The sequence below is a fragment of the Lathamus discolor genome, chromosome 4, assembly GCF_037157495.1.
Source record: "Lathamus discolor isolate bLatDis1 chromosome 4, bLatDis1.hap1, whole genome shotgun sequence".
Lineage (NCBI taxonomy): Eukaryota > Metazoa > Chordata > Aves > Psittaciformes > Psittacidae > Lathamus > Lathamus discolor.
In genome coordinates this window covers 34,657,142-34,669,337 of record NC_088887.1, presented here as the reverse complement: position 1 = coordinate 34,669,337, position 12,196 = coordinate 34,657,142, and the positions used below count along the sequence as shown (strand labels likewise).

General features: G+C 42.7%; 1 long non-coding RNA gene across 3 annotated transcripts; it reads left to right on the top strand.

Annotated features, from left to right (window-relative positions):
* Window positions 1–5,734: 5,734 nt before the first annotated feature.
* On the top strand, window positions 5,735–11,314 carry LOC136012603 (uncharacterized). Of its 3 annotated transcripts, XR_010611850.1 has the most exons (6): window positions 5,735–5,851; window positions 6,354–7,267; window positions 7,397–7,640; window positions 9,204–9,373; window positions 9,784–9,959; window positions 10,068–11,314. It is a non-coding gene; the product is annotated as an uncharacterized LOC136012603 (long non-coding RNA). The 3 variants fall into 3 exon arrangements; XR_010611849.1 differs by having other exon boundaries at window positions 5,735–7,267; XR_010611851.1 differs by lacking the exon at window positions 7,397–7,640 and having other exon boundaries at window positions 5,735–7,267.
* Window positions 11,315–12,196: the final 882 nt, after the last annotated feature.

Below are 12,196 nucleotides of genomic sequence, written 5' to 3'. Positions count from 1 at the left end.
TTGTGGGTGCATGGCAGGGAGTGACAAAGATCCAGTGCTGCACAGGCACCAACATGGCCCAGCGTGGGCCACTGCAGGAGACTCATTTGCTATTGCTACAGGAAATAATTTACTGGTAATAATGTTTCTAGTGGTATTCCCTTTTATTGCCTTTCCCATTCCCCATTCCCTACCTGTGTTTCAATTTAGTGGACCAAACACTTCCCATAAGCTCTCCTGGCTTCCTCCACCATCCCTCTTCTGGCCTTCTCCATCATCTGTCTTCTTGCACTCAAGCATAAAGGAGACTTATCTGAGTGGAAATGGGCTTCTAAGTCACACTACTGATCAGCTTATTAGCTTTCAGCAGTTCCTTTGTTATGTGATTGTTTTGGTTACATGGTTTTCTTTGATCACAGAACTACCGCTTTGAAAACAACCCCCACCTAAATTAATAAATAAAAGTCCTACAGACACACCAGAACAAACCCAAAAGCCAGAAGTAAAGAAACAAACCCTATAAACAACTATGTTGAAAAAGAGCACCACCCCAAAAAAACTCCAAACCATACAACAAACATCCTGCCAAAATAAATAACCCCCAAATAGAAGCTGCCAAGAAATAAGGGGAAAGAAGAAAGAAATAAGAAAAATATTGAAACTGGTGTAAAACAAAAAGGAAAACCAAACCCCTAAACCGCCAAAAAATTGCTCAACTTGGGAAGTTAGCTATAAATTGGCAAGGGAAGGGCGCTCATTTCAAGTCTCTTACACCATCTCTTGAGCTCCAGCCACACAGAAGCAGGGTGAAGCAGGTAGTAATGACATTTTTATATGGAAAAGAGAAGTTGACTAGGGCGTTGTTCCAGTGTAAGACACATCTAGTAGGAAAGTCAGCACTTTCATCCCGCAAACCTGCCCGGTAGCTCCTGTAAAATTGCACAACTGTAGTTCTCCTCCTGCAAAAGCGTAGTTTTGGTAGTCACAGCTGTGTTGGCTGCACATCCAGGGCAAGAGCAACATTTGCACAGCACAGATTTGTGCTGTCAAAGGAGAAGGGTGCGGGGGTTTGGTGCTTACTGCACCCCTGTTCTGAGCAGTGTGAGCCTAGAGTAGAAAACTTCGTCAGTCCCCACAGAGCGGCTTGAGCAAAGAGCGGATGATGTACATTCAAAGTCTTTGGAACTAATATCAAGCTTGTGGAAACACATTTGAAGTTATGTAAATTCCTCCAAAGATGACAGCCACAAGGCAGTGTGCCTAAGAAGTGAAACTGTGTTATCTAGGGTGTTGTCTAGATACATTCTTTCGATTCTCATCCGCATCCTGAGGGAAGCAGGGGGCAAAAGAAGGGGAGGAGTGAGCAAGCGGCTGCGCGATGCTGAGTTACCAGCTGGGCTTAAACCACAACAAGTATTGAACCTGCTTGTTCAAGGGATATTGAAATCTTTTAATGGTCATTCTGATGATGGCCAAGAGATAACAGATCCTGACAGGTGGATGTTTACAAGTGGTGATATTTTTCCCTAAGCTTTTTTTTGCTGCTTTCCTAGCTTCTGCCACTGAGAAAGGAATAGAAGAGCAGTATCTGTTTCAGGTAGGGCAAATAAAGTCAGTTCCTCACAGCTGTTTAGCACTTTAGTGTTACGGTTTGGGGTGAGGGAAATCTGAAGCCTAAAGTACTGTATGTAGTCTATATGATTGCGCATGGACTGCTCAGGTGCAACCAGCTTTTCACATGCTCACTCTGCTTCTGTTCCTTTAATCTTGTTACATTAAAAATTACTAAAATGAGATCCTAATTTCATGTAAATTAGCACTTTCAGTGGGAAAAAAAATGGTAGCAGAGGATCTGGCAGAATAGCGCTGAGGAATTTTTATTGTACTTCTTGCAGCTAATTAAACATACATTTGTGCTTAAATATTTATTATATATTACATATTTGTGCAAAAATATTTAATGAACAATGCATTGAGCAGAGCTCTCCCACTAGAAGTGGAAGGAGCGGTTGTGCAAGGACTACACAAATATGTGTCACAGGCCTATTCCTTACACTTGCACCTATACCCGCCATGTGAGTACCCCATGGTCCATCCCTCCAGCACCATCTCTGCTGTCCAAAGGTGGCCCCTGGGCACTCCCATTGCACCCCTGTTATAAGACAGTGCTGTGGCATTTCTTATCTCATCACCTAGTGAAACTTCACTCCCTTATAGGGAGCAGTCCTGTCTCTAGTACTCCTGCTTCCAGCCAGGGTGACCCTTTCTTGCCCTCCATGCCAGCTCTTACCTTGGTCACAAATGACCATTGCTGAACAGTTACAGTTTGAATTTCCCCTTCTGTGGCATACCAGCAAAACAGGTTATGAACTAAACTAATGCTCTCTCTTCGCGATGAACTCTCTCTGTAGCTCAAGCTGTTTGAGCTTCACTCCAGCAAAACAAATGAAGGTGCAGGCCCCAAGCAGTGATTTGGGAAAGGAGAATGCTTCCACCACATCTTGAGAATAAATATGGGTTTGACTGCTTAAGGAAATCTGCAGGACCAGTTTCATGTCTGAATTGCATCAGGTATGGTTTGCAAATGTTAAACACTGCAGAAACAGCTTTTTTTTTTTTTTTTTTTTTTTTGTAAAAAACAATGTGATCCCTGATTGATGCATATATAGTTCACTGAAGTTTTGTGGGTAAATTGTATATATGTGAAACAATACCTTAATTTATAAACTCTAAATGCATATTCCTCTGTGAAAAATCCCTGGGATATTACATATTAGTTTCAGCAGAGTCAGAAAATGTCTACATATAAAACTATATAAATGACTACACATAAACAAGGAGTCACTTATGCTCTGCTGGGCAATGTGAGGAAGCCACTTTTTCCTTAGTTTTACTACATCCCTAATGGAACTAGAGCCAACTCCGGCAGCTAAGGGATGTGTTGCATCCCTACCAAGGTGCCTGCAAGAAAAAATGTGGGAAATTATATCACAGAAAACCCTTGGGTTTTGTCTTTATGAGAACAACAGCAAAATAAAACTTCCCTTTTATGTCCATGGGGCTGTTAGCCAAGGGAGGGGAGGAGCAACATACACTGTGTGTGTGGACACGGGTTTTGTGACAGGGAAGTACACCTGGACCTGAATTTTCTGTGCTCCTGTACAATTTCTCTGAGATGACATGAAACAGGACCCCAGGATTCTATCCTAGAGAAGAGGGATAAAAAGTCCTTACAGTTTGTTCATATAAGCAGTCAGAGATAGAACTGTCAGTAAAGAAGAAATGATCACTCTAAAGCAGTTGCTGGTTACTGCAGAGGTGCACTTAGGCTAGCTTTGTGGCTGATGGAGTGTGAAGGCCTGGCAAATTTGAGGTCCAGACACTTTAAAAACCACTTGTTTATTTGTGCAGAAGAAACTTGGAGTCTACAGGACTTTTCAGCAGATTAAATCACTACACATGCCTGACTGAGTTTTTGCAACCCTCAGAGAACAGTATAGCTTGTGAACTTGATATAAAAATCCAGCTGAAAGAGTAAACAACAACAAACACTCAGGAGGAACTGCTCATTCAGCATAGGTATGACTCCTGCAAGCGGTCCTTTTTTCTTCTGCAACAGGGAGCCTTTCAACATGCTTGAGAGATGAACAGATCAGCCCTAATTTTTGATCAAATGTGCTCAGAGAAGTGGCCCTCAGTAAAAGCCCTGCAGTTGAACCCTTTTTGGCCCCAGCTGGAAGCGTCTCCTGCTTCTACAGGTCTGAGCCATCACCTCTTTGCACTGTGCATTAATCACGCTGATCTCCTTTATGATATACTAGAGTGTGTCTGACAGGAAGTGCCAACACTAATGATACCCTACTAGTACAGAATTATAAATGTGGTATTGAGCTTAAACAGCTGTTTTTGCCATATAACTCCTCTTTAGCCAACACTGTGGTGGCAGTCCCTGCACATAGGGAGACTAGCCACTGAACACAGCAGTTAAGCTTCTGTTTTTATCAACAGGGGATTATATATATATATATATATTTAAATATCAGAAAGCAGAAGTTAATTTGGGTGTTTGTCCTGGGTTCAGCAGTAGCAGTCATTTATCTCCTTCTTAGTAGCTGGTGCAGTGCTGTGTTTTTGACTTTCAGCCTGGGAACACCACTGACAACACCAATGATTTTAATTGTTGCTAAGTTTACCCTGACCAAGGACTTTCTCAGTCTCATGCTCTGCCAGTGAGGCAGGGCATGGGAAGCTGAGAGGAAGCAAACACAGGACACCTGACTCAAACAGGCCAAAGGGGTATTCCCTACTACAGCATGTCATGCCCAGTATATAAGCCGGCAGAAAGGCCCAGATCGCTGCTTGGGTAGGGCTGGGTATTGGTTAGTGGGTGGTGAGCAATTGTATTGTGCATCACTTGTATTTATTGTTTTCTTTTCCTTTTCCCTTTTAGTTTTATATTCTCTCCCCTTGTTATTTCCCTTATCATTATTATCATTGGCGGTAGCAGCAGCGGTTTGTGTTATACCTGAGTTACTGGGCTGTTCTTATCTCAACCCGTGGGGGTTACATTCTTTCCATTCTCCTCCCCATCCCTCCAGGAGAGTGAGTTGGGAGTGGGCGGGGGTAAAGAAAGTAGCGAGGGAGTGGCTGCATGGCTCTGAGTTACTGACTGGGTTAAACCACAACAGCGCTGAATGAGAGGGAAAGACTTGGCCCTGCACTGAAATCATTGACAGCTTGAGACCCCTCAGCAGAAGAGCGCTTGGCGTTGCCAGCAGTTGCATGGCTGTCGGGTAAAGGTCAATCCTAAAAGTCCTATCTGCAGAGACTGCAGTAAGGGTTCACCATATCAGCTTTCCATCCTATGTCTCCTGGAGTACCAAGGCATGCAGAGGCAGCACTGTTTTGCACAAGGGTGCTTTTCGCTTCAGTTCCCTAACTTTTCACTTGCTTTTAAAGCAAATCTTGTGACCAACCCCAGCTACAGCCTCATGTCAGAGAGGAGACTCAGGGCCTCCATACCATATGGTTTCTAGATGAGGGCAAGCCAGCAGGTCTGCTCCAGGAGTGCACCTAACACACCTCAGTCACTCTCAGGTGTACAGTCCCTGAAAGCAAATGAAATGTTGTCCAAAGCTCCTGGGGAGGCGGGGTTGGGGGGGGTGGAGGAGCTGTAGTTCATAAAGTTTGGGGCCTTGGCAGAGAGTACTTTGCCCCACAGATCTATTGATCTGTGCTGAAGGAGCCAGACAGTGCCTGAGTGAGCTGGAGGGGAACCAGGGCAGTATCTGTGACCCCAGGAACAGGTAAAACTGAATGGCATTCTCAGCTGTGCCAGCATGTGAGTAGCTGTGCCCCCCAACCCTGTCTTAGACTGAGCTACCAGCTTGAATGACAGGTCTAACTATAACGTACCTGCACATGCACATATATGATAGTAAAAATCACTGTGTTTTAACTGAAGGGGATTAAAGGCCTGATCAGGAAATCCTGTGTCAGGTGAAAACACTTGCCATGATAAATGTTTGCTGCCTTGATCTTCAACACTAGGCAGCTGCAGGGCAATTATGGGTGGTGTCCTTGGTTATAAAAAACAGACTCATGAGGAATCATGTATCAGTGGCCTTTAGAGGTAAGCATTTGCTTTTAATTTTTTTTCTGTCTGAGGGGGCTGCTCTTGTTTTGTTTTGAATACATCAGCTACAGTGGCAAGGTGAGCGAGAGGTTATTTTCTGTTCTTTTTTTTTCTAGCTCTTCTGGATAAGCACACCTGTGAATACACTGAGCATCCGGTCTCCCTTCTCTAGACTTAGATTTAATGGCTGTTAGTGGAAAGTGTATTTAGCCAAGCATGAACAGCCATTGAAAGGAGGTTCGATCACATCTTAGATGCTCAGGACTGGGAGATCAGCCACAAGTTATATATACTATAATTATATTATATATTATAATTCTCTCTCTCCAGAGAGAGCTGTAAAGGGCTGGGAAGCTGGTTTATTTATAAAAGTTAGTGTCCTGGTTTTTGAAGAGATTTTCTGCGCATGGGAGGCATTTCCTGTAGAGCTGCTATTTGTTCCCCAGAGAACTGCAGAGAGTGATCAAATGAGGGTTGTGAAGTTAGCATGGAGAATGACCGCTGTGTGCTGTCATCTCTGAGTGGAGGGGAACAACTTAATTCTGTGGACAGGGTTGTTATTCTCAGAAGAAGGAGACTTTTGTTAGGATTGTATGAAAGAATTTTATTCTAAACACAGGTCTGGGTTTTATAGGCCCAAGAGGCTCTTTCGGGCTTGCTCTATGCTTTTTCTTCCTTAGCTCTATTTAATCTCTTAAATTTTTCTTATTCCCTATTCCTCCCATGTTGTTGAAAAAAGGAGAAGCAGAGATAGCATTTTTGCTTGTAGTATCCCAGGGAAGTTGCCATCATCAGGTGGAGGCCTCTGATCACTGACAGAGTCCTGAGCTCTTGTGCAGGTACATGACAGAGCAAGTGAGCAGCCTGACTCCCCTGACACAGAATGACAATTTACACCAAAGCTGAGCTCTGAGCAAACATGGGCCAAGGCACCAGGCCTACCCATTTCGGGAACGGTCTGCTCTCTCTTCCCTCCTACCACTTCTATGCCTCCTGTTCAATGGAGTTCATTTTCTTTAGCATTGCTTCCACATTCATGCTTGGAAAAACCTTAAAGCCATGTACATACAGGGTAGATCACTGAAGTTTAGTTGCATGCAAGACCCTGTTAAGCCCATTTGCTATTCCTAAATGATTCACATATTGGAAAATGCTAGAAAATCCATGGCATTACTGACTATCCTTGCAGAACAAAAGAACTTGGATAAAGTCATCCTACCATATTACGTATTTGTGGGAGGAATGAGGAAGAGTCTATGCTGTTACAGACAGGAAGCTGAAAAGGCTTGCATATGGGCTGCCACAATTACTCTCAAGGCCACATTGTCATTATTTTCTCCAGGAAAACAAAGGGTTGTGAGGAAGGTGAGAAGTGAAAGGATTCCCAAACAGCCTCTCAATGGCACTTGCCAACTCATATCTCTAAATCCCCATTTGAACATGGAGAAGATGCATTTTTGGGGCATGCATATACATCTCTAATCCTGAGAGTAGTAACATTATACAGGCAGAGACACCCTTTATAAAATACAGTGCTTCTGAGCCAGTAAAAAAAAAGAAATAAAAAAATCACCTTGTATGGCTCCAGCTTTGAAGGAAGGCAAATACCTGTTTGTACATCCTCATGTTCTGCTGTGACAGCTTACCTGAAGAGTAAGTCAGACTTTGTCATAGGTTAGGGGCTTGGCTCACTCAAAAAGCAGCAAGGGGAATACCTCAGTTGGGAAGTGGAAAGGGAGACACAATAAAAGGGTCTGATAACTTGTCTCTTGTGACTTTTAGCTGGTGGTAGAAGAGGCACAGATTTCTACTCTTGCTTGGTCACCAGGGAGAAAGTGCACTACAAAGCAGGAGCTGGAAAACTCTTGCATTCGAGGTCTTGTTTATGGGCAAAAAAGAAGCACACCATATGTGTGTGTGTATATATAAAGCCATCAGTGTTAGTATAATGGACATCTTAACAGACTAACTCAAGAACCATTATTACATGAGCCAATTATTACTGAGAAATGGAACAATAATGCAGGTAGGATGCTTATTACAGAAAAAGTCACAATAATAACAATAATAGAATTAAAACTGCAACACAGCTCATTCCTCCACTGTTTCTCTGGGTCCTAAGGTCAGTGGTTGCATGCTGGTGCTTTTGGTAATGGCATATTACAGCAAGTTGTCAGAATCTGGAGTCCTCCACTGGGAGGAATGTGAGGTTTGTGTTGGGTTGTTGGTTTGGTTTTTATTTTCTCCTTTAATTTTTTCTTTTTCTTTTTTTTCTTTTGTTTTTTTTCTTTTTCCTTTATTTTTTTTTCTTATTTCCCCCTTCCCCTGCTTAGGGCAATTTATGTATGTTTGCTAACACATTTACACCTTTCTTTTTCTTCACTGGTCTGCAGCTCCAGCCTACATCTGAATTTAATATATACAGTGTCATTTACACATTAGATACAATTTCCTTGCTCTCTTTGCTCCCCCTAAAGCCAGTCCTGTCCAGCTCCAGGTCTGCAGGTTGGGATTATTTACGTATTTTGATGGTTTTGCTGGGCAACATGTTTGTGTTTGCCACCTCTGCTACAGGGCTAGGCACGCTTAGCAGAGGGTACAGTGGTAGTGGCTACAAACAGTGGGGTTGTTGGCACTTTTTCGTATAACCTCAACTATTTGCAAGTAACCTGGAAAAAATTAATTACGGTATTAATCAAATCACAGTGAAAGAAGTGAAGAGCTGTAGGAAAAAATCAGGAAAGCTGAAGGCATAAGATAAAACACCATAGCCTTTAGTAAACGGCGCAGTTCGTATCTCAGAGGATCTAGATAAATGTTACCCTTTATATCACTATACCATTGCCTGGAGCGGATGATAATCATGGCTAATACTTGTCCCAGCTGCACGTAGAGTGCTTCTCTACACTTAAATGCTTTTTCAGATGGAGTAATATTAGGGGTAATATTTTTCCAATTTTTCCTTTTTTTTGAAATGACAGCATAATTATAGGCACAAAAAGAAAACAAGAAGAAAGGACTAAAATTATGATCCATGAACAGTCCAAGTTAGAAGAGATTATTTGCTGCTGGGCAATGCCTGGGAAAAACTGGCAAAATAAATGAGGGAAAAGCTTGCTTTTTTTCTTTTTTTTTTTTTTCTCCCTGAAGAGCCGTGCTTCTGCAGGACTGATTAAGGCTCAAGCTCTTCAGTAAATTGCACAGCTAATTGCATGGTGCTGTGGTAAGTGCTATTGCTGTGCTGCAGCTCCAGAAAGAGCTAACAGATGAGAAAGTTCAGGGATCAACTTGAAACCAACTTGGTGCTCCAGCTCAGCTGCTGGCAATGAGGTTCAGTACTGCCTACATTGGACTGCAGAGCTGCATATTGCTATGGCTAGTTTCTGTGACCTACCAAAATTGCCTAGTATAGAGCTGAAACTAAATGTGTACCAGAGGTTTATCTTTGTTAACTCTGCTTCTATATCTCCACCCAATGGCTTGGAAAGTTTCTAGGTGGAAATTAATTTGTGAATTGTAGATTCCCTTTTCTTATATATCCCTTTCCTTTTACTTAAAAATTACTGTGTTTCTTGATTTCCTTCTCAAGGGAATTACTGAGGCTCCAGCAGAACAGGCAAGAATTTACTGCAGAAGGGACTTACCCTTAGGCCTGAAGGTTTCTTGTGGAAGGAACAAATCCAGTCAAGCCACCTTGTACCTCCAGCAGGCAGGAATACCTTACATTGCACAGAAATCTCCCTCATGAATGCAGAGGAGGTGAGGATGGAGGAGGAGAGTGGTCTTTCTCTTCCATTCTTTTTACAATGGTGATTTTCAACAATCGGCAGTCTTTTGACTGCTGATTTGGGACTGTTGAGCTCCTGTTTATCTGCTGCAAGGAACGTCTGCTTAGCTGGTGAGCCGAAGTGTGGCAAGTAGAGATTTCAGCAATTAACTAAACATCCAGAGAGGTGGATCACTGTGATGGATACAAGTCTCACAGACAGCAGAGCTCTGCTACTGGGCTCCAGTTCTGTAAGCTATCTGAAGAAAAATCAAACTGGTGTTTTCTGTTCTGGCTGCAAAATGCAGAGATAGTCAAGGTCTAATTCTTCTACTTCCAGTCCTTGCAGGCAATAATATATTTTCAGTTAGCACAGTGGGACAAAACTGGAATTTCTCCTTAGGTGTGATCTCATAGCATCAATAACCCCTTGGAAAGCCTTACTTCAAGACCTCAATCCTCTTTTCCAAGTCCTGGTTGTCACGGACCTCCTGGCCCTGGGGGAGAAGGTAGAAGTTCAGTCTCATTCCCAAGAACTCTCATAAGGAATACCTAGGACGTAGAAAGCAGCTATACAAAGTATGTGGGAAGTACAAGGCTGGAATGCACATTGCTTTTGACTGAAACATAACTACTACATTTTTTTTAAATTTTTTCCTTTTCTTTTTTTTTTTTTTTTCTAATTAGACCTGCGGTGAAGTCCGGAACAGGTTCAAGCATTTGTCTCTATGCTCTCATCTTTAGAGGAACGAAAAAAGTGATGTTACAGCTGATAGTGTAAAGTTTGTATTTGAAGGGGGAGAATTTATGTTTTCTATGCTGCTGACAATCTCCCCTGGAAAAAAAAAAAAAAAAAAACAAAACAAAAAACAAAACCCCACACAACCCCCCCCCCCCCCCCCCCAAAAACCCAACCCAAAACCAACAAACCCCCCCCCCCCCCGCAAACAAACAAAAAAATCCATATTGGAGAAGAGAAATCAAAACTTCAAGTCCCAGGAAATGAGGAATTGCTGTCACTCAAACATTATTAAAAACACCCATCTTAATCCCCTGAATTCTAGTCATTGTTCAGCATTTCACTTGCAGCTAAGAAGAGATCAGAAATATGACACTCATATTATTTTCCACCAGGCGTTATGCATAAGTAAAAGCATCAGCTCCTCTTTGCTCTTCTGAGTGGATTGCAGTCAGTGGGAGCTTTGCTTTAAGCACAGCCTGCATGCAAAAGGGAATCTTTCATTGAAGAACTTTTCCTTTCTTGTATTTTTCTTTTGAATATAGTGGAAACTTCCCACTTTGAGGTAGACAGCATCACAAAAGAACCTAAAAGAAACAGTTACCACTGAGAAACTGAAAACATTGCCTGCTATTTGATTAGTATTTCCTACTGCTGCCATCAAACTGAACTGCTAGAGATCCAGGGATTTTGAAGAGACCTGTCAAGACCCTGAGATGCTGCTCATTCTCTTGAATGGAGAGATAAAGAAATGGTATCTGTCCATGTACTTCATTATTTATGGGACTGGTTGTCATATTCACACTGGAGGGAATAGTCGGAATGATAGCTACTTTTCCTATTTGCTTCTATCTAAAAAGTCTACCGACCAGCAGGCTGGTGCTGGTTTGGGGATATTTGAAACAGAAGCCTGCCACTGGCAAAGTGCAGGACAGGAAGGTCCGGCATGTTAGAAGCAAAGCTGCTGGCTTGCCTCCCAGCCGCAAGCAAAAGGCAGGGTGACCCACACGCGTATCTGTGGCTTCCAGGGTCTCTCCAGGACAGGTAATCGCAGAGAGGTCGGGTACTTCCCCAAACACGCAGTGCTTCTGGAAAGACACTGCTGCCACCTGCTGTGCTACTTTGCTTTTGAATACGCAAACCCAAGCCTTGAGTAATACTGATACTAAAGCTCATGTTTTCCCACTTCCCATGATTTGCCTACTAGGGTTAGAAAAAGATTAATTGCTTTGCAGGTTTTAACCTGATTTCCTAGTAGTGGTCCTGCATTCTGCACTAACCACACAAAAGTAGTTCACAAGGCATGGTAAAGATGACAGCACCTTTCTGGAGCATGAGAGCACAACAATCATTTCCTGCCTATTGCTTGTGGTTAGCAGTGTCATCTGGCTTTGACAGCATTGACTTCCACCACTGGGATTTACCTGCGGTCTAGAGCACATGACAGAGAAGGTAAGGAAGTAGGACATCTGTATTAGGGATCCTACACCCTATGGCCTTGCCTCCAAATAAAATTAAATGTTTAACTTCATGTTCTATTGATTATTTTAAAATCCAAAGCTATTTAACTTTTCCCCACATTACTGTGAGGGTGGTGAGGCACTGGAACAGGTTGTCCAAGGAAGCTGTGCATGCCCCATCCCTGGCAGCGTTCATGGCCAGGTCGTATGTAGCTATGAGCAACCTGGTCTAGTGGAAGATGTTCCTGTCATGGCAAGCGGGTTGGAATTAGGTGATCTTCAGGGTCACTTCCAATCCAAACCATTCCAAGATTATATGGTTAGATTTTCAGAATTATAGTTCTGTGAAAAAGCTTTTCACTCCTCTGCAGATGGTGGTTCATTCAGAAGTGTTAAAGTTGTGTGTGCAAAGTTGAACACCCACTTTCAAACCAACTCTCTGTAAGATTGTTTCTAATCTGAAGTGTCTGAAAAAGTGGCACCTTTTTTGCTCAAGTGACCACTTTTCCATGATTTCTTGAGATCAGAGTTATCAAAGTACTGGAAGCTCCTCTGCCAACCATATTTAAACATTGTGGTATGAACAAAGCAAAACAGCCATTCAGCACTGAAGATTA